Source organism: Carcharhinus amblyrhynchos, chromosome 7, assembly GCF_965287045.1.
Source record: "Carcharhinus amblyrhynchos chromosome 7, sCarAmb.v2.hapA, whole genome shotgun sequence".
Classification (NCBI taxonomy): Eukaryota; Metazoa; Chordata; class Chondrichthyes; order Carcharhiniformes; family Carcharhinidae; genus Carcharhinus; species Carcharhinus amblyrhynchos.
This window is the reverse complement of record NC_137330.1, coordinates 2051038-2072347: the sequence shown is the minus strand read 5'-3', so window position 1 is coordinate 2072347 and position 21310 is coordinate 2051038. Positions and strand designations below refer to the sequence as shown.

At 41.4% G+C, this 21310-nt stretch overlaps 1 pseudogene; it reads left to right on the top strand.

Moving 5' to 3' along the window:
- The first annotated feature begins 218 nt into the window (after positions 1-218).
- Positions 219-21310, top strand: part of LOC145345298 (uncharacterized) — a 77320-nt pseudogene continuing 56228 nt past the window's right edge.

The window sequence follows — 21310 nt, the reverse complement described above, 5'->3', positions numbered from 1 at the left end:
GAGATCATTAATGAGTATTTTGTATCGGAATATACCAAAGATACGGACATGAGGGATATCAAAACAAAAACAGAAATTGCTCGAAAGTCTGGATAAGTCTGACAGCATCTGTGGAAAGAGAATAGGGCTAATGTTTCGAGTCTGACTGGCCTTCGTGAGCGTAAAAGACAAAGGAAATAGGATGAGAATTATACTGTCACTGTGAGAGACGGGAAAAGATGACGAAATTTCTGTATCGACCAAGATTTCAGAGGCAAAAAAAGAAAAGAAATATAAACGGTGTTTATGAAGATCTGGAAATTGATCGAATAACACCGGTTGAGATTGGAAAGTGTAATTGCCAGAACAAGGGTGCCAAGTGTCAAACGAACAACTGAGGAATGTGGTAGTTGGCTCGAGTGACGTGGGCGGGGTTGGGAGAGGCGATGGACAATACAAAAGTAGAGATTTCCAAGTGGTCAGATGAACTATGGATAAAATTAAATTTGAAAGTATATAGTGTATAATGAAACAAAATTGGATTAAAAAGTTAAAAATACACAAAATAAGTGAAAATAGAGGGCAGGAGGAGGTGCAGTTAATGCTCAGATGTCGTTGAACTTACTTTTCAGTCTGAGAGGCTGCGATGTGTCTAATCAGAAGATGAGCTGCTGTTCCTCCAAATTCAATTTGGCTTCACAAGAACATTGCAAGAGGCCTTGTGGTCAAGAGAGTGGGAAGATGTGTTGAATTGACAAAGGACAGGAAGGCCTAGACCCTGCTTACAGACACTGAAGATGTTCAGGAAAACGATCACCCAGTCAGTGTTTGGTTTCTCCGATGTAGAGTAGAACGCATTGGGAACAGCGAATGCAATAGACCAAATTAAAAGAGATGCAAGTGACGATCTGCGTCACCTGAAAATAATGGTTGGGCACTGGGATGGTGAGCAGCGAGGAGGTGATAGTATTTGGACACTTATATCACTAGAAAATTGACAATGTTGGTCTTTGTTAAGCTTCTGACTGTGTTTCTAAAAACAATCTGCTCAGTACATTCATTTTGTCTGTTCATTGTCATTGAGCACGTGATTAGAGACACGGGTTTCTGAGACTCCAACGCCAACACACCAATGTTTGGGGCTAATACTTGGCTCACACATTCATGGAGATGCAAGTGCAAATGGACAGAATGGGAACTGTTTTCCGATTTGTTAAAACGGGAGTGAAAATCGGGTGGAGTAACAACTGGAGACGAGCTCACTTCATCCGATTCCCCTCCCCTGTGTGAGGTTACTATTCCCATGACGTGCAATCCCATATTAAGCTTGAATGTGTTCTATTCCAATTTTCCATTCTTCTCCGCACAATCTGTCAGTTTCTGGTAACCGTCCGGGCAAGTTATTTTTGACAGTTGGAAAGAACAAACTTTCTGGTGAGATAGCGTCTTCACTTCCAGGCATCAGATTCCTTTTGTATAGAGAAGAGGGAACTCACCCAACTAAGACAGAAACAACGAATTCACAATAATCCGTCATCATATTTCCCCTGACAAACACATTGGGCGCCAGGTCAGAGTATTCGTATTCTGAATATAAACATGTAGTGTTACAGCTGGAGATAATCACTGAGAGAAGTGACACCGTGAGTGGAACAGTACTGGGTAAATTTTAAAACAATTCATGGTGTCATAGAGCCACACAGTGCAGAAAAAGATCTTCCGTTCATCAAGTTTGTACCGGCAATGTCAACCACGAAAGAAATGTTCATCTTATTTTCCTCAAATGTTGCAAATCCTCGAATATTTTGATACTTCAAATTCTCAGCCAAACATTCTTTTAAAGGTTGTAAGTTTTCAGGTCTCGACACATTCTTGTGAAGTACATTCCAGATTCCCATAACCCCCTGAGCGAAAAAGTATTTTCCCAAATCCCCTCCACATCTGCTGCACATTACCTTAAAACAATGCAGCCTCGTGATTGACCCCTCAACCAAGGGGAACAGCTGTTCCCTTCTCACCGTCTCCATGCCCCATCATCATCTTAAGCACAACGATCCTGTGGACATTCAGGATTATCTGCTCGACAAAAGAAACGATAAAAGCTTATCTAGTCTCTTCTAAAAGCACAAATGCTCCATCCCAGGCAACATCCAGATGCATCTCCTTCGTACCCACAATGGTAGCTTCGCATCCTTCCTTTAATGAGGTGACCAGAACTGCATGCCGTATTCGAGCTGTTGCCTAACCGACGCTCCGGCACCTGTAGCCTTGCCTCCTTGTGCTTACACTCCATTACAGGAATTATGAAAACAATTGTCCCATATGCCTTCTTATATAACATATTCAGGTGCTCTGCCGATTTAAGGTATCTGCGAATAGGTACATCAAGATCCAAATGTTCCTCTGTACCTCCTAGTGTCCTGTCATTCAGTAAATGCTCCTTCATCTTATTTCTCCTACAAACATGGCTCACCTTGCACTTGTCAGTGTTCACTCCCATCTGCCACTGCACCGTCTTTCTGGCAACCTAAATATGTCTTCCTTTAATCAACAATCATCTTCTTCACTATTAACCATCCCATCAATCTTGTCGTCGGAATAGTGTCCTTTATTCCTCCCTCCCCCATGTTATTTTATGTATTGTTTATGGATAAAACGAGCAATAAGAGACGTTGTGGTACATCGCTGGACAGTAGCATCCAGTCACCCGGACAGCGTTGTACTACTACCCTTTTAATCCAATTCCCAACGACATTTCTGTTCCATCTCGTTAAGTTTGCCTGAATTCTATGTGTGTTCACATTCGCAAACAACCTCCCAAACGGGACCTCGTCAAATCTTTTGCCAAAATCCATACAAAATACATCAGCGTCTATTCTGCATTCCAATAACGATCATATTTTCCAAAATTTCTAACCAATTTGTTCCGTACGATCTCCTGCTGACAAATCCACATTGATTATTTAATCACTGATTAGCCCCTGTCATTCCGAGTCGAATTTAATCCTCTCATTCAGAATTTTCTCCAAGCGCTTCCGACCACTGATGGGAGACTCAACAGTCTGTAATTTTGTAGATAAGCGCTACCATCATTCATGAAAAATAGAAAACTATCCGTCCCCCAGAAGTCTGGCAATTTCCCCGTGGACAGATTGGAATCAAAAACTTTGCTCTGAGCCCCTATCAATTCCTGGCTCGCCTCCCACTGCAGGAAGCGATACAATTCATCCGTACCTAGGAATTTGAACATTTTGAAGCCCGGCAGAGTCTCCAATACCTCCCCATTTCCTATGTTAAACTGTGAAATTTCCTCACATTTCCTGTTCCTGAATCCCCCGCCTTGATATGTCCACATTCTGAATGATATCTGAGGAGAAGTGTCCATTTAATAATGTTCCAATAACTGTGAGTTGACATAAAAACACCGATTTTGTCCAAATTGGGCTCCACACTTTCCTTGGTTCATCTCGTCCCTTTAGTAAACTTATAAAATATCTGAGGCGTCTCCCAAAAACTGTTTAAATCTCATTCCATGCCAACTGTTCCTCTTCTTATTGCTTTCTTAAACTCCACCCTGCACTTTCGATATTTCTCCCGTGCTGCAGCTGAATTGCTCCCCTTTGACTGACTAAATATCTTTTTTTCTTCTGCCGCAATCCTGATTTTTTTCAACACTTCCAGGGTTCCTGAGCACATTACTCCTTCATTTTCCCTGTAAGCTATATGTTGGACCTGTATTCTACCCAGACATTTTGTTTTTATCTCTCCCACTGCTCTGATGCAGACCTAACCACAACGATCTCTTCCCAGACAATGTTGGCCAGAGATCCTGCTTTATTTTAATAACTTCGGCCTTACCCCAATCCAAAACCGTCTTTTACAGGCCATCTTTCTCCCTGCCCGTAAACAAATTTTAACTGCAACACATTATGATCGTGATTGCTATCGTGGCCCAACACTGCCACATTAAACTTTGTTCTCCAGATCAAAATCCAGCACTTCACTATCCCTTGTTTGGCCGTCCACGTACTGATACAAAAACTCCCCTGGACCCATTTCAACAAATCAAACCCTTCAAAACGTTTTGCAGCATGTCTGTTCCAAATTAAACAGGGAAGTTTGAAATCCCGTGGTATAATTAGCCGATTATTTGTCTCTGAGATCGCTGAACTGCCTGTTTATTTGATACAAAACCTCCTGCTGACTCGTTTGGAAATTATAATACATGGCCAGTAATGTAGCTGCCCCCTTAAATTATACCCAGATTCCTAATTTAATGACACTTCTAATAGAGCATCTCTCCTTATTTCAGTGATTTAATCCTTAATTCATAAACTGTCTCTCTTTTTACGCCCTCTCCTGTCTCACGTGAAGGTCCTATGAACAGGAATGATGAGTTGCCAGTCCTGCCCTTCCCTCAAACATCTTTCACTGAAACCACAATATCACACTTCCATGTGTCAATCCACATGTTTAATTCGTAAGTCTTACTGATTACACTGTTCACATTAAAGCAAAGGACATCCAGTCTTGCCCTGTTTTTTTCCCCCCTCTCACAGAAAATCCAAGTTCACGCAAAGACAGTTCATGGGATGAAGATATGCGGCAGTGAAATTGCCCGTGTAGTGAAAATGTTGGGAATATGAATCAATCTCTTCTTATGGGCTCCATTAAATACTTATCATCTGCAGAAAGGACTACAGACGAAGATAGAGGGGAGACTTCATAGAGGTCCTCAAAATATTGAGAGGCATAGGCAGGGTGGATACTTAGAGGCTCCGCTCCCCACACCAACTCCCCCCCCCCCCTCCGCCCCCCACCCCTCCCCAGAGAGGAGGAATGTTTCAGTGACAGGCCCAGGGGACGTCTTTAAATCGCTGCCAAAGGAAGTGTTAAACCAGGCACTTTAGCAACATTTAGGAACTCCAGATTTGTGCGGGTTAGGTAGATTGACCATGCTAAATTGTCCGTTTAAGTCAAGGGCATTACCAGGATCAATACATGGGGTTATCGGGATAGGGCCGGGAAGGATAGTTGTCAGTGAAAGGCATGATTGGCCGGATGGCCTCCTTCTGCACTGTAAGCCTTCTATGATTTAACGAATCTATGGTTCAACAGGCATCTGGATGGGTAAATGAATAGGGTGGGAATATGTACTGGGAGATAGCAAATTCCAGTTCTGTCATTATCCTTATTCACATTAGGTAACTGTTTTGTGTATACGGTCGGGTTTTGGAACGATTGCTCTCCCATGTACTGTTGGAAGTGCGCAGGCACTGAACAGCAACCATGCCATCATGCCATCACCCTTAGTTGAATTGGAAATGAATGTTCAGTGAGGGATGGCATTGATGAATATTCAGAGAGATGGTCCACGGACTGTTGATATATTCCCAGCGCAGTAAGGCTGAGAGTATCATTATAATGGGCGAGTGAGGCAGAGCATGGACTTTATTAAAATGTATCTGTAACCCCCGAGCAGTTTGCATCTATTCATTTGTTTCATTGCAATGGCGATTAGAAACATCAGAGTTTCTTTTTGTTTGTTTGCTCAGCTCATTAATGCGCCCTGCAACAAAATTTATTTTGTTCGGTTAAGAGAGCTCACAAATACAGTATGAAAAATGGCATTCACTGTGTAGCACTGGAATTCTGCTGCAGCTAGCGGGTGTTGTGTTCAGGCCACCCAATCTATTTGCATAATTTTCGTTTATACCCAAGTTGCATTTGGTTAAGCGATTTGTAGATTCATCACTGATATTAATATCCCATCTGCGCCTGTGGGAGTAAAGCTCTACATTCTTCGCACACTATGCATAAGAGGATTAACGTCAATTCTCCCATGACATTTATTAGCGGCTGACACATATGGAGACCAACGGACACTCTTCTATTTACTCTCTGAACCAACCTGAATCTTCCATCAGACATTTTTCTTGAACGCAGCAAATTTGTAATTCAGTCACTAGATTTTCACTGTGCAGGAAAATCTGTGGAGAAATCTATGTTTTATTGTGTTCATTTATGTTGTAGATCAGCCAAGACGCCCTGAGATATCAGTTGATAGACACCCTGGAGTGTATTTGGTGGGGGAGATGATAACTGTTCCCTGCACAGTGAGCAGAGTGAATCCTGTTCAAACCTATTTTTACAAAGAAAATCAGCAGCTCTCCTCCAGCCAAACCTTCACGAAGGGTAACATCGGCACATTCACTGTGACCAGGACAACCCAAGGCGGATATTTCCAATGCAGATATATTACATCTGTCAACGCAAGGCAGTTGGAATCAAATCCCAGTAAATCTGTGACTGTCACAATAGCAGGTAAGTGAATGGAACAACAGACACATATGTTAAATTGGCGTTTAATCTTCACAGAAATTTAACCTGCGCTATTTTTATTGGCACTGATTTACCGTGAATTCACATTCAAGCCAATTAATATCATTTCTGTTGTTTATAGTGGATGCAAAGAATGGCACAATATGGAATGCTTCCGTTGTGTCTGTGTCAGTTCTTTGAAGGGAATCAGTGCCATTAAAAATAGAGTGCGGGTTAAATTTCTGTGAAGATTAAATACTGTAAATGAATAAATCTGGTGCGAGTTTTCGGGAAATACAGTGCCAATTTAACACACGTATCTGTTGTTCCATTCACTTACCTGTTATTGTGACAGTCACGGATTGACTGGGATTTGATTCCAACTGCCTTCCATTGACAGATGTAATATACCTGTATTGATAATATTCGCCGTGGGTTGTCCTACTCACAGTGAATGTACCAGTGTTACACTTCCTGAAGATTTGGCTAGAGGAGAGCTGCTGGTTCTTTTTGTAAAAGTAGGTTTGCACAGGATTCACCTGATCCCATTCTAATTATTTTACCTAAAAAGTCTGCAATTCCTCCCTCCCCCCTTCCTCCCCCCCCCGCCCCCCCTCCCCCCCCCCCCCCCCCCCCACAACCAAAGCCCCCGCAAGACCTTATAATAGTCCGCTTGTGAAAGGTGCTGTGCATTTCCTTCCACTGCTCTTTCAGGGAATGTATTGATATCATAACAAATAAAAACCATAATCGAATTATTTTGCCAATTACCCTAAGATTGTTTTATCGTCACCAACCTATCCTCCAGGGTGCTTCGTCATTTGCTGGAGAGATAATAACACCTCATGCTTTTCAAAACGTTTATGAAATCTCGTATTTATTGCTGGTGCTCGTAACAAGGAAAATCCAGCATATCTTCTCGCTCTGCCTTATATCATTTTGTTTTCCACAAATGCAGGAAGTTTTTGACAGCAACCATCCTAAGCTTCTCACATTACCCTCATAGCTTTATTCGGTTATGAACACCCCTTAATCCTCCTATTTCTGCATCCTGTATAAATTTGGATGTTTGTTTTTTTGTTCATGTTGTTTCTTCCAAATCTTCCAATCAAATTACTTGTATTAACACTTCTCTGAGTGAAATCTGACCTTCAGCTTCTCCTGTTTGAAATGTCCTGCTGATGTGCGATCACCCCTGACTGTCCAGGAAGTTCACCTGCTGCATTTAATCTTTATGGCGTATGGTTTCTATTTTTCCTGCCTTTAACAATGCTAACAGCATTTATATATTTTTGCAAAAACATAAGTTTTTTTTTTAACCTTGAGTCAATCATTGATAATTCTTACCATTCCATTCTAGATCTCCCTAAACCAAACATATCAGTGGATTCTGGTGTGTATCTGGGTGGAGAAATCAACTTGAAATGTATCAGCCCCCGCGATTTTCCTGGCGCCACGTTTTACTTATACAGACAAGGAGATGTCAATCACTCGGATGTGAAGACTGCTGCTGCCGGGAACAATTTCGCTACTTTCACCATCAGAAATGTCGATTCCGGAGAAGGAGAAAATTATACCTGTCGTTATGAAGCGAATGTGACTGGAAGATGGCTATCCTCGGAAAAGAGTGAACCTGTAGACATCACTTTTAGAGGTCAGTGACAGGCACACAGTCAATATTGTCATCCAATCTGAATAAAATATCTTCATTTTTAAAATTTAAGTCTGTGCCCTTTACACTCTGCAGCAAAGGTGCATTTAACGCTTTTAACTCCCTTCGCAATGAGAGCCGGAGATTTTTTTTCCTTCACCGTTCGTCGTTTTTGTTCATTCGCCATTGACAATGAAACTTACAGAATGAAACTGATCTTTTTTTCCCGCACTGGGCAGAATTAAATGATATTGTGTCCAATGACAGCTCAATGTCACATGCAGTTAGTAATGATGGAATAATGCTATAAACAATTGGCCAGTGAAAACTACGATATTTGTTGTGTCACAAATCAGAACTGGAATACTGTGAAGAGTTGTAATCTTCTCCAGAGGAATGTATACTAGCATTGTCGCAAAGGTGAGAAGTGCCGCTATTTTGGTGCATGTTATGGAGGGATTACCCTATAAGGAGAAATTGAGTTTGTTGGGCATGTACTCATTAGAGATTAGAAGAATAAGAGAAGTCCTTGTGAGACATATAGGATTCCCACTGAGCTTGATACGATAGATTTTGAATGGGTGCTTTCCCCAAATGCTAGATCTTTGGACTTGGCGGCATTATCTCATAGTAAGATGCAGCCCATTTAAGATAGAAATAAGGAGGAATTTGTTTTTTTCAACTTGTTCTGAATCTATCGAATGCATGACTGCATAGGGACGTAGCCGTTGGATCGTTCAATATGTTGAAGGTTGAAATCTCTACCCTTACAATCAATAACGAATCAAGGTTTAATGAAGGTGCAAAAGTGAGTGCTGAGGACTATCACCTCAGATTATTCATGATCTAATTGAATTTCGGATCATACTGAATTGGCCAGTTGGGATCCTTCTGCTGTGACGTTTTGTCATCTTATGATCTCTGCTAAGCAGATGCATTCCAGCGTTATCCTCATATAAAAATGGGATTGGGAGTTACAGATAGTTCTATGGCTTGGTAGATATAGATGTGATCGGCGCAACTTGTGGGCTGAATGGACTATTTGTGTTGTAGTGTTCTACGTTCAATGTTCTATGTTCTAAAAAATTGCTGCATCGCCGCAGGATCCCTGTTTTTGCAGCACTTGTTCAGGGTGAGTCATTTCCAAGCAAAAAGATATAAAAAAAAATTGGAGGCAGAATGAGAGTACCAAGGACGGGAAAAACCATCAGAACCCTTTAGAATATGGCACATGTTGGAATTGCTGCATCGGAGTACGTGGCAAGGTTGATGAAGCTGGGATTGGTCTCCTCTGGGCACAGCAGCCTGACGGCTGATGTGACAGAATTGTTACAAATAATGAAAGTTATTGATAGGATAGTAAATGGCCAATTTGTTTCTGCTGCGAGGGGTTTTTGTAAATAGAAAGAGTAGTTTTCAGATAATTGTAGAAGGAATCAGGGAAGACGTGGTTCTTCTTTTGTGTTTCTCTGCCAACCCTGCTGAGGGAGACGCCTGAAGTTGTGTGTGTGTGTGTGTGTGCGTGTGCGTGTGTGTGTGTGTGTGTGTGTGTGTGTGTGTGTATACGAATGTAACTTTGAACACAATGGTGGAAGCACAATCATTTGAATCTTTGAGCTGGGTATGGAAAAAACAAACATCAGTACTTTAAGGGAAGAGTGGGGTAGGGACACATATTTCAAAGAAGCATTCAGAATGTTGGCACACAATTCGGCCCAGCTGTTATCACATCGTGAGATGTGGGCTTCGGTGGAAAGATCAACAACTCTTTCCCATCTTTAGTTTCACTGGAGAGCATTTTTATGTCAATCACATTTTTATGGGTCTTGAATCGCATGTCGGGCAGACCAGGAAAGGACGGCAGATTTCCATTCCTGAAGGAGACTAATGAACGAGATGGGCTGTAATAATCAGCCATAGTCTCATGTTCAACATAATTAATATTTATTTCAATCCATTTTTTTAAATTCATTGATTCAGTGATTGACAAAAAAAAATTCCACCCGCTGCTTTACCACTATGATTTTTGTGTCTATATTCAGTTCATTTCTGTTTGTTTTTTATACTGTTCAGGAGCACCATGCCCGTTAAGCCATATTCCAGCTGCAATTAATTTACTACCTGAGACATCAGATTATTCAGCTTGTGTAGAAACGCATCATTTATTCAGTGTTGTTGTACCCCTTTCTCCCCATTTAGCCAAATCCGTTGCATTAGAGGCTGGTGTCGGGATAGAGGGATACGCACGAAGGGTAGAAGTTTTTGTTTAGTTGAGTTAAGGCATCGTGGTCGTCACGAGTTTGGAGGGCCGAAGAGTCTTTTCCTGTGTTGCATTTTTATTTGTTCTTTGTTCTCAATATCGACCGTGACAACACATATTTCATAATGTTAAATTTCAGATTACCTTCCCCAGCCACGATCAAGCTCCTTTGAAGTGACATATTGCTGTTCACATGTCCTGAGAGATACAAATTCCAGTCTGTCATTATCCTTACTCACATTAGGTACTCATTTTGTGTGTACGGTCGGGTTTTGGAACGATTTTTCTCCCATGTACTGTTGCAAGTTCGCAAACACTGAACAACAACCATGTCATCATGCTCTTCCCTTAGCTGAATTGGAAAAAGAAGGTCCAGTGGAGTGGGGATATCAAAGTGGATGGTATTGATGCCTATGCAGAGACTGGGTCCACGGCCTGTTAATATATTCCCAGCGCAATAAGGCTGAAAATATCATGAAAATGGGTGGGCGAGACAGATCATGGAAACTATTAACATGTATCTATACCCCAAGAGTTGTTTGCATTGATTTATATTTATTTCATCGTAATAGTGATTTATAATGTCAGAGTTTTGTTTTTGTGCTGAGCTCTTTAATGCGTCCCGATAGCACAATGAATTCTGTGAGGTTAGAAGAGCTCAGTGATACAGTATAGAAACTGGCAATCGCTGTGCAGCACTCGAACTGCAATTCTGCTGCAGCTCGTGGGGGCTGTGCTGAGGTCTCCTAATTTCCTATCAATCTATTTGCATAATTTTCTTTCATATCCTGATTGCATTTGGTTAGGTGGTTCCTAAATTCATCACTGTTATTAACATCCCATCTGCGCCTTTGGGAGTGAAGCTTGGCTTCCGCCGCACACTATGCATAAAAGAATTAGCCTCAATTCTCCCATTGCATTCATTAGCTGCTGACGCATATGGAAACCAACGTGCACTCTCTTCTAATTAACTCTCTGAACCAATTTGAATCTTCCATCAGACATTTCCCTTGATAGCAGCAAAGTCGCAATTCATTCAATAGATTTTCACTGCACAGGAGAATCTATAGAGGAATCTATGTTTTATTGTGTCCATTTATGATGTTAATCAGCCAAAACGGCTTGAGGTATCACTTAATAGACATTCTGGAGTGCATTTGGTGGGAGAGACGGTCACCGTTACCTGCACAGTGAACAAGGTGAATCCTGTTTAAATCTACTTTTATAAAGAGAATTAACAGCTCGCATCCAACCACATCTTCACGAAGGGTAACAGTGGCACATTCACTGTGAACAGGACAACCCAAGGTGAATATTATCAATAATACGTCTCACAAACCAGGTTAAATCCAACATGGTTATTTGGTAGTAAACGCCAAAGCTTTTGGAATGCTATGCCTTCATCAGGTAAGTGGAGAGTTCTGATCACAAACAGGGCATATAAAGGCACACACAGATTACAGAATACTGATAAGAATGCGAGCCTTTACAGCTAATCTGCTATTCAATTCTTAAAGGTGCAGATAATGTGAGTGGAGATAGCATTGAGCATAGGTTAAAGAGATGTGTGTTGTCTCCAGACAGGGCAGTAAGCGAGATGCTGCAAGTTCAGGCAAGCCATGGGGGTTATAGATAGTGTGACATGAAACCAAGATACCGGCTGAGGCCGTCGTCATGTGTGCGGGACTAGGCTGTCAGTTTCTGCTCAGTGACTCTGTGCTGCCGTACGTCGTGAAGGCCGCCTTGGAGAACGTTTACCCGAAGACCCGAGGCCGAATGCCTGTGACCACTGAAGTGTTGGCCAACAAGAAGGGAACATTCTTGCCTGGTGATTATCGAGTGGTGTTCATCCATCCATTGTTGTAGCATCTGCATGGTCTCCCTAATGTACCATTCCTTGGGACATCCTTTCCTCCATCGTATCAGGTAGACAATGTTTGTCGAGTTTGCCGAATATGCCATGTACCTGGTGGATGGTGTTCTCACGTGGGATGATGTCATCCATGTCGGTGATCTGGCATTTCTTGCCAAGATTGCTGTGGCAGGGTTGTGTGGTGTTGTGGTTAGTGTTCTCCTGAAGGCTGGGTAGTTTGCTGCGGACAATGGTTTGTTTGAGGTTGTCCGGTTGTTTGAAGGCAAGAAGTGGGGGTGTGGAGATGGCCCTGGCGAGATGTTCGTCTTCATAACTGACATGTTGAAGACTCCGGAGAAGATGTTGTAGCTTCACCTCTCCGGGGAAGTACTGGACGACGAAGGTTACTCTGTCCACCATGTCCCGTGTTTGTCTTCTGAGAAGGTCGGTGTGGTTTTTCGCTGTGGTGCGTCCGAAATGTTGATTGATGAGTGGAGCGCCATGTCCTGTGCTTATGAGGGCACCTTTCAGCGTCTGGAGGTGTCTATTGTTATCCTCTTCATCTGAGCAGATCTTGTGTATACGGAGGGCTTGGCCATAGCGGATGGCTTCTTTAATGTGTTTAGGATAGAAGCTGGAAAAGTGGAGCATCGTGAGGTTATCTGTGGGCTTGTGGAGCAGCGAGGTGCTGCGGTGACCGTCGTTAATGGTGATGTGTATGTCCAAGAATGCAACCTATTCCAGGGAGTAGTCCATGGTGAGTCTGTTGGTGGGATAACATTTGTTTATGTCATCATACGGATGTTTCAGTGATTGTTCACCATGAGCCCAAAGGAAGAAAATGTCATTGATGTATCTAGTGTATAGAATCGGTTGAAAGTCCTGTGTGGTAAAGAAGTCTTGTTCGAGCCCGTGCATGAGGATGTTGGCATTTTGATTATTGATCACGAAGGAGGAGGAAATTTTATCTGCCGTTATGGAGGGAATGTGAGCAGTATGTGGCTATCCTCGGATCTGAGTGAACCCGCACACATCACTGTAAGAGGTGAGTGACACTCAAACAGTCAATGTTTTCAGGCAATCTCAATAAAAAATCTTCATTTTTAAAATTTAAATTTGCGCAATTTATTCCATGCAACAAAGTTGTGTTTAATGTTTTTAGCTCCCTCAACAATGAGAGTCAGATTTTCTTTTAAAGTGATCGTTTTTTTTTGCACACTCACCATAGACAATGAAATTTACAGAATGAAACCGATTCCCCCGCAACACCCCCCCCCCCCCCACCCCCCGCACACAATGCAGAACCAAATGATATGGTGCCTCATGACAGATCATAGTTAAATGCAGTTAATAATGATGAAATAATGTGATAAGCATTTTGTTCTGAATTTGAAATACGGAACACTCATTGACCACTGTGCACTTACCAATACTGCAATCCAAATCTGGACTTTGTTTTGGATGTTCAGATTCTGAAACAACTGAATACACCCCAAGGCTCCGAATCTCCGTTTCTATCTTTCATTGTCTTTACACACTGACATCCAACTCTGCTGTTCCCACCCGTTGTCCACACTCCTGGAAAAAAAAAGACAAAAAACCCATTTAACCAACAATTTGATTAAATTAACTGCAGGTTGGATCACCCTTAGAGACGAGTTTGCAAACATGATTGCGGTAGATATGGGAGAGGACTTCATTAATATTCACCCGATTTGATAATCAAACAGGTTCGAACTCATCGTTAGCTTCAAATTGGATTTGCTGGGCTCTCACCATTTTTGTCGTCTTTGGGGTTGTAATTATCATCGGAATAGAGTGCAAGCCAGTCAGGAGAAAAACAGAAGTTGAAGGTAAGTTTAAAGAATACACAATAGCCGGATGATTTCATTTTGGAGTTAAATAATGCATTATAATACATTGGTTATGTCAAAATGCCTGCAATTGACATTGATTTTCATTGGTAAATATCAATGATATGTTTTCGAATGCTAAATGTCAAATATCTTCAGAAATAACTCCATCACGTTAAAAAAAAGTGCATTCCGTATTCTCAGGATGCCACTCCAGGCCAGCTGTCAGCAGAAATACAGGGAGGATTCGGCAGGAAGCATTGTCACTACATATAATCTGACGGTAAATAACTGTCGAATTAAATCCAATTAGATGTGTTTCCTCGCTGTTCGTTTAGTTGGACAACATCAACCATACGTAATGCATTTATGGCATTGCCAAAATCAGTTGCGATTGTCACTTTTGACAGAGACCTGAGATTCGTCAGATCAACTCTATTTTCACAAATAGATGTGCACTCTGTTCCGACTAATGTCTCCCTGGAACTTCACCTGAAACTGCTTTCAAACATACACAAAATCTGAAATTGTAGTTTACTAAGAGGCAAGTATTAAATTGCGGCAATTCGTAACAACCGACAACACACATATTTTTAATGAATTGACGTCCTTCACCCTTTCCTTCCAATGATGGTTTTGTCTGAAATTTAACCAAAATGTTCTGTGAAAGTACTTCACGAAACAATTGAAGCCCAACCGTGTCATGTACGCGGATCCAATCATTGCAGAATACCTAAAATATTAATGTGTACGTGCCGAGGGAATAATTAAACATGATTTTAATACCAGAAATCAATTTCGTGGGATTGAAACAAGATCGAATATTTCACACATACCTTACATTTTCGACTGAACAACACTATTACTGGCCCCTATCATACCACGAATGTTAACTATAGGTCGTAACTAAATGATTGAAACTGCTCTTTAATGAATATGATTCTGCGTTAAACTCGCCAAGAAGGAGGTGAAATTGAAACAGTCGGATACTCTCCGGGAGATGCACAGAGTAGAAACCGTTTTGATTGTGATGCAAGATGTTTATTTGACTTGACAGTTATGTAGATGTGCAAACATCAACGGAATTAAAGCTGCGGAAGTTCTCTCCGAGATCCCCTTCATACCCTGGGAATGAAACTCTGATGCAGACTGACATTGACAAACTGGATAGGGAAAACATGTTATAACAATTTTAAGTAACAGAGCTTCACGATAAATGGTCATACACATGGACTTCAGTTGGAAATACACCTCCTCATCTGAATGCCTGCCCCCTGTAATTGACATGTAATCATATATAGAAGCAGGGTCAGTTAACATCATAAATTGATGAAGGACAGTACTTCACATGATTAAACATAACCAGTTAATTTCTCTTGTTACAGGCGATGTTACTGATGGAAACTATGCCAACGTGCACGTTGATGAAGAGACGACATTTTAAACAGACTGCAATTAAGATAACGCAGGCAGCAGTTTTATAATATGAACAGTGTTCAGTAATATAAAGAAAGAAGAATTATGTTGAGATGATACATACATATCACAATACAGAGATTTCAAGTAGGGATAGAGCCATGTGCCTACTTTTAAAAAGTGTTGTTTTGTAATGCTGTAGCTCACAGCTTCAGCGATATCATTGGGGGTGGGGCTAAGCTGTGACAGTGAGGCGATAGGGCTTTCAGTCTTGTTTGTGGCGGTCAGGTGATGAGGCTTTTATCCTTTAGGCTTCAGTTCCATTTTGGGGAATGTTTTGGCAGAAGATTAGCAGCAAGCTAACAAGCACTGTTCGCTCTCCATGTTCTTGTGTTTGCTTTTGATTCTGAAACTACCATCCATTTTCTGAAGGATAGACTTATTGTCATCCTGCCTCAATGAAACAGTGTTTTTCGAAATGGAGTTGAGTGCAAACGCTTCTAAGTTTCGTTGAAGGCATTTCCAGCAATCAACACAGGAGGCTAGATTTCTATAACTAGTGGCCATTAAGCTATGTATTAAGCTTATTTGGTGGGGGGGTAGGGGGGTGGGAATTGTGTATTGGATGTTGAATTTGGTTGGAACACATTTGCGACATTTCTTAAGAGTTTAAAATTATGGTGCTTGTTGTATGTCTTTGTTGTAGTTGTTAAGAATTCTTGATAATTGTCTGAATATACATGTCAACAACATTCTAATTAAACTTGTTTTTTTGGCAAAAACTCCGCATGAGTCTCTTGAATATCACATGCAGTGAAACCTTTCGGGCTCAACTTTGTCAGTACAACGTTACACATTTCAGGTCAGGCAATTTTCAGAGATAAGCGAAGAACAAAGAAAAAAAGAACAAAACAGTACAGAATAGGTAGAGAGCATTCGGCCCTCCAAGCCTGCACGACCATGCTGCCCAGCAGAAATAAAACCACTTGCCCTTCCATGGACCGTATCCCTCTACTCCCATCCTAGTCATGTATGTGTCAAGACGCCTATTAACAGTCACTACCGTATTGTTTCTATTATCTTCTCCAGCAGCGTACTTCAGGCACCCCACACTCTCTGTGTAAAAGAAAATCTGCCTCGCATATCTCCTTTAAAACCTTGACTCTCGCACATTAAACTTGTGCCCCATAGTAATCGACTCTTCCAGCCTGGTAAAAACTTTCTGAGTATCCACTCTGTCTATGCCTTTCATAATAGATGTCTATCAAGTTGCTCCTCAACCTCCATCGTTCCAGTGAGAACGAACCAATTTTCTTCAACCTCTCCTCATAGCTAATGCCCTCCAAACCACGCAACATTCTGGTAAATCTTTTCTGTACCCTCTCCAAAGCTTCCACATCCTTCTGCTAGTGTGGGGACCAGAAATGAACATTATATTCCAAGTGTGGCCTAACTAAGGTTCTATAAAGGTGCAAGATGAATTATCAATTTTTAAACTTAATGCCCCGGCCAATGCAGACAAACATGCCTTATGGTTTCTTGACGACCTTCTCGACTTGCATTGCCACTTTCAGTGATCAGTGTACCTGTACAGCCAGACCCATTTGCCTATCAATACTCTTCAGGGGCCTGCCATTTACTGTGTGTTTCCTTTCTGTATTAGAGCTTCCAAAATTCATTACCTCACATTTGCCCGGATTAAACCCTATCTGCCATCTCTCCGCCCAAATCTCCAGCAGATCTACATCCTGCTGTATCCTCTGATGGCCCTTATCACAATCCACAAATCCACCAATCTTTGCGTCATTTGCAAACTTGCTAAACAAACCAGTTACATTTTCCTGCAAATCATTTATGTATCTTACAGACAGCAAAGGTCCCAGCAGTGATCCCTGCGGAATGCAAATTGTCATAGCCCTCCATTCAGAAACGCACCATGCCACTACTACCCTCAGTCTTCTTCGATCGAGCCAGTTTTGTATCCACCTTGCCAGCTCACCTCTTATCCCATGCGACTTCACATTTAGCACCAGTCTGCCATGAGAAACCTTTTCAAAGGCTCCTCAAACCGTGAAATATTCAACCATAGAAACACATGTATTTTTTTTTTATCGGAAGAATCCAATATTTTACACGTTGTGAAGGAGACCCAGATTGAGTGACACTGAAAACAGTGTCCAGCATCAAGACTGGGGAGGCGGCGAGCCGATTCATCGCATTCCATTTTGGCATCACTCAAACAAATGTTTTTTTTTGGCAGTTCAATATGATATAGGTTAAGTGAGCGGGGTGGGGGGGGGGGAGGCATGACTTAACTACCTGACATGAACACATTTGCGAATTTAGATGCATTTGTAGATCACTCTGTACAAAACTGTAAATACATTCTGGTGTATATCACAATATTTCTTGTGTACATCACAGGAAAGATAACCAGCTGAGACATGGTACAAACTCTCCCGACACCGTGTGCAATATGTTCCGAAATGCCCCGTTAAGTTCAGTAATGTTGAGTCATTTGATTCACTTGCAACACTTCATATTTTCCTGAAATAAGTGTCCTTCATTGTATGACCAATAGATACAACGCAGCGGGAGGTAAATGCTTGCAAACGAAATCCGAGCAATCCGACACTCGAAAAGCATTTAGCCTATGGCATGTCATTATTATCATCAATTCATTGATTGACGCTGTCATTAGTAGGGTCAACAATTGTTCTCTACCTTTAAATAAGGAGGAACGCTTCCGACGCCAGTAAGTCGTCATTCATAATGATGTGGTCTTGATTCGGAGGTCGGCCGGCAAGATTCACGTTACAGATTTAATAATTATAGTCGCATTACATCAGCGACTGTGGTGAGAGTTGAACCCACGGCCGCAAAGTAATTCCATTGTTCTTTGTATTTCCAATCTAATGAGATTGCGCATCATTTTCGCTCTATTATCACCGTAATCGTCTCAAGTTGGAGCGACACAACTTCATATACTCAGCGTAGACCATGCCAACTCTGGCAGACTGATGCACTCTGACTCAATGCAAAGACTTCCCCTACACGTTACTGTAATGATGTTCACTAAACACAGTGGAATGGAACAAGTAGATGGAATGTGAACAAGTCCAATACTTGTACTTGTAATTCTGCAAAGTCGGATGTCGGGATTTGTCTGTAGGAGGTTTTAATAAACGTAAAGATCAGCGAGGATGGCCATTCGCTATTCTGCTGCAGCATACAATCATGGAGTCGTCAGTTCGACGGCTCAGATGGATGCCAATTAGCCAAACCTTTCTGCGCCTGAAGTATGACACTGCTATCCAGTTTAGTCCCACATCTCAGTTTATTTTTTTCTTAATCATTCAATTGAACGCTCATCATGCCGCTAACCAATCTTGTCTCCAATGATGCTATGAACGACGCATCATCTATTCAATCAGAAAGTATCTTCCTGATCTTGGAGATAATTTTTGTGATAAATAATCTTTTCCACATCATTTCCATTTATTGGGAATGTAGTTTCAAGTTTGTATTTTGTTTTTGAAGCTCTACTTGCCAGTTGAATCTGTCTCATCAGTTACCTGTGAAATTCCATGGTTATTCCAATAGATCTCCCCATGATTTTCTGAATCAATGATGTTCCTGATTCGGATATCCGACTATGGGAAAGTGATCAGAGCTCTTTCGTTTTCTTGGCCGACTGTCACGTGATAACTGAAATCACAGCATCGACCCAACTTGAACAGTAATTCAATTGCTGCGATGCGGCAGGAAAGGTCTTTAGTTCCTGTGAGGCGTCATCGATATGTGCATATCACGAAATTCGCATTTACGTGCACTTGTTACCTAATGGAAACACTTCACTTTAACGCAAAATTGAGTTGACAACCTGATTTTACTTTTTTGCCATAATATTCACAGCTCCATTTACAACTCCGACTGATGTTCATTCTCTCTCAGATCAGTTGCCAGTGCAAGTCATGCTTCTTAATTAGCCGATATGTATGCATTTTGTAAAAGAGACAATATTCATGGCCTAAACTGTGACTGCCGGTTACGATGTTAGATAACCATAATTCTTAAGTAATCAACGTTTCCTGCCCTCTGCCGAAATCGTCAGACGGGGCAACATTGGGCCATGCAATGTGAGCAGTGCCAGCGAAAGGGAGCTGTCGCAATGCATTTATGGGCAGTTACATTACTCCCACCTCACTGACCCTGTGTCAGTCTCTTTTCAAATGAGTGACGGTGATGATGATGGTGATGCTTTTTTTAGGGACTCAGAGTGCTTGTGCTGATAACTTGTCACATGGATGTTGTAGTCTAGACCTATAGATGTTGTTTATGGGGTTTCTAACTTTCCTTTAACCACATGGCTTGTCAGGAATCCTTCCCACTCTGACGTCTAGTTGTTTTTTTTCCCCTCCATTTTAAGGATTTCCACTCGGTAAGAAAGTGAGAGATTGGTTTTAATTACGTAGTGAAGCAGCCATCAGATGGATCTGTTCTGTAAAGGGCATGCCTATATCAATTGAACGGATTTCGTCCGAATGGGAAGGACATCTTTACATTCCATATGCCTTTATGATGGTGATCAGTGAATTTGCGTTTTGAAGGGGAGAATATTCCAATCTTTTAGGAGCATGTCAGACAAAATAATGTGAGACAACAAAGTTGTTGAGGAAAAAGGAGCTGCAGTTTATTTGTTTCCGAATTTTTGCTTTCCGTAAGTCCATTTATGGGATGTGGACATCTCTGAAAATTCCAACATATACAGCCCATCCCGAATCGCTCTTGAGGATGATTAGTAATTGCCATGTCTCTATGGGCCTATGCCACCCGTACACCAGAGAAGTTTGGGGTGGCAGATTTCCTTCCATAATGAACATTAATGTGGCCAGTTCTCTCTTTGGTATGTAACAATAAACTTTCAAATTTAGTACTTGAAAGAGTCGAACGTTTCAAAACTGAAATTCTATCTGACGAATGTTATTCCATTAAAGCCCCCACATTCAATGTTCCCTTAAATTTCCTCAGTGTGCCAAATTTTATTTCGAAACATCAGCAAGACTTTTGCTCCCAAACCTGTCTGGGTAGCAGAACTTAATTGTGAACTATGGTCTGAAACGATCATCCAAAGGTAAAGTTATTCCTCGATAATACTGACAATATTTGTTTATCTGTTTTCTATTTGATAAAAACAAAGATGTTTAAAGCTTTTTATGAAGAGTTTATTGGGGAATTCAGAAACAGTGAAGGAGAAAAAGCGAGGAAGAATGCAAGAGCTAAGCAAGATTTCTTAACAGCATCACCCAACCCCACACAATGTAAAATCTGGAAGGACAAATGCAGCGGACGCCTGGAGAGCAAGATGACCTGGCCGATCCTTTCCCAAGTTATTCACCACACTGACTTGGGATTATGCCACCGTTCTTTTGTTGTCACTGGGTCGAAATCATAAAACTCCATTCCGAACAGCCCTGAGGTATATTTACATGATATGACTTTGAGTAAGCCACGAAAGAGGCTCACCATTATTTGTTTTTTTTTGAAAGGGGATTAAGAATTTGATAACTAATGGTGGGTTTAGCCACTGACACCGAAATCCAATGAATGCATATACAAATTAAAATGCATTTAATTGGATATAGCCAGGAAAGGTGTGAATTAATCCAAACTCACCATAATTCCAATGTCCTATTAATCCTTTGTAGAAACAGTACTGGAGATCTGTAATCTGTTGATCAGTTTACACGGCAATTGATTTCATGAACAGATCGAGGCGGACGAAACAGACCAATAGTGAGAACATGCAAACTCCAAACAGACAGTTACCCAAGGTTGTAATTGAACCCGGGCCCTTTGCACTGTGAGGCAGTACTGCTCAACACTGTGTCACCGCCAAGGCTCACCTAACTAATGATGTAATTAATGAACTGACAAATTACCAATGAACTTTTTTTTCGTTGGGGGGAGTCTAGAGT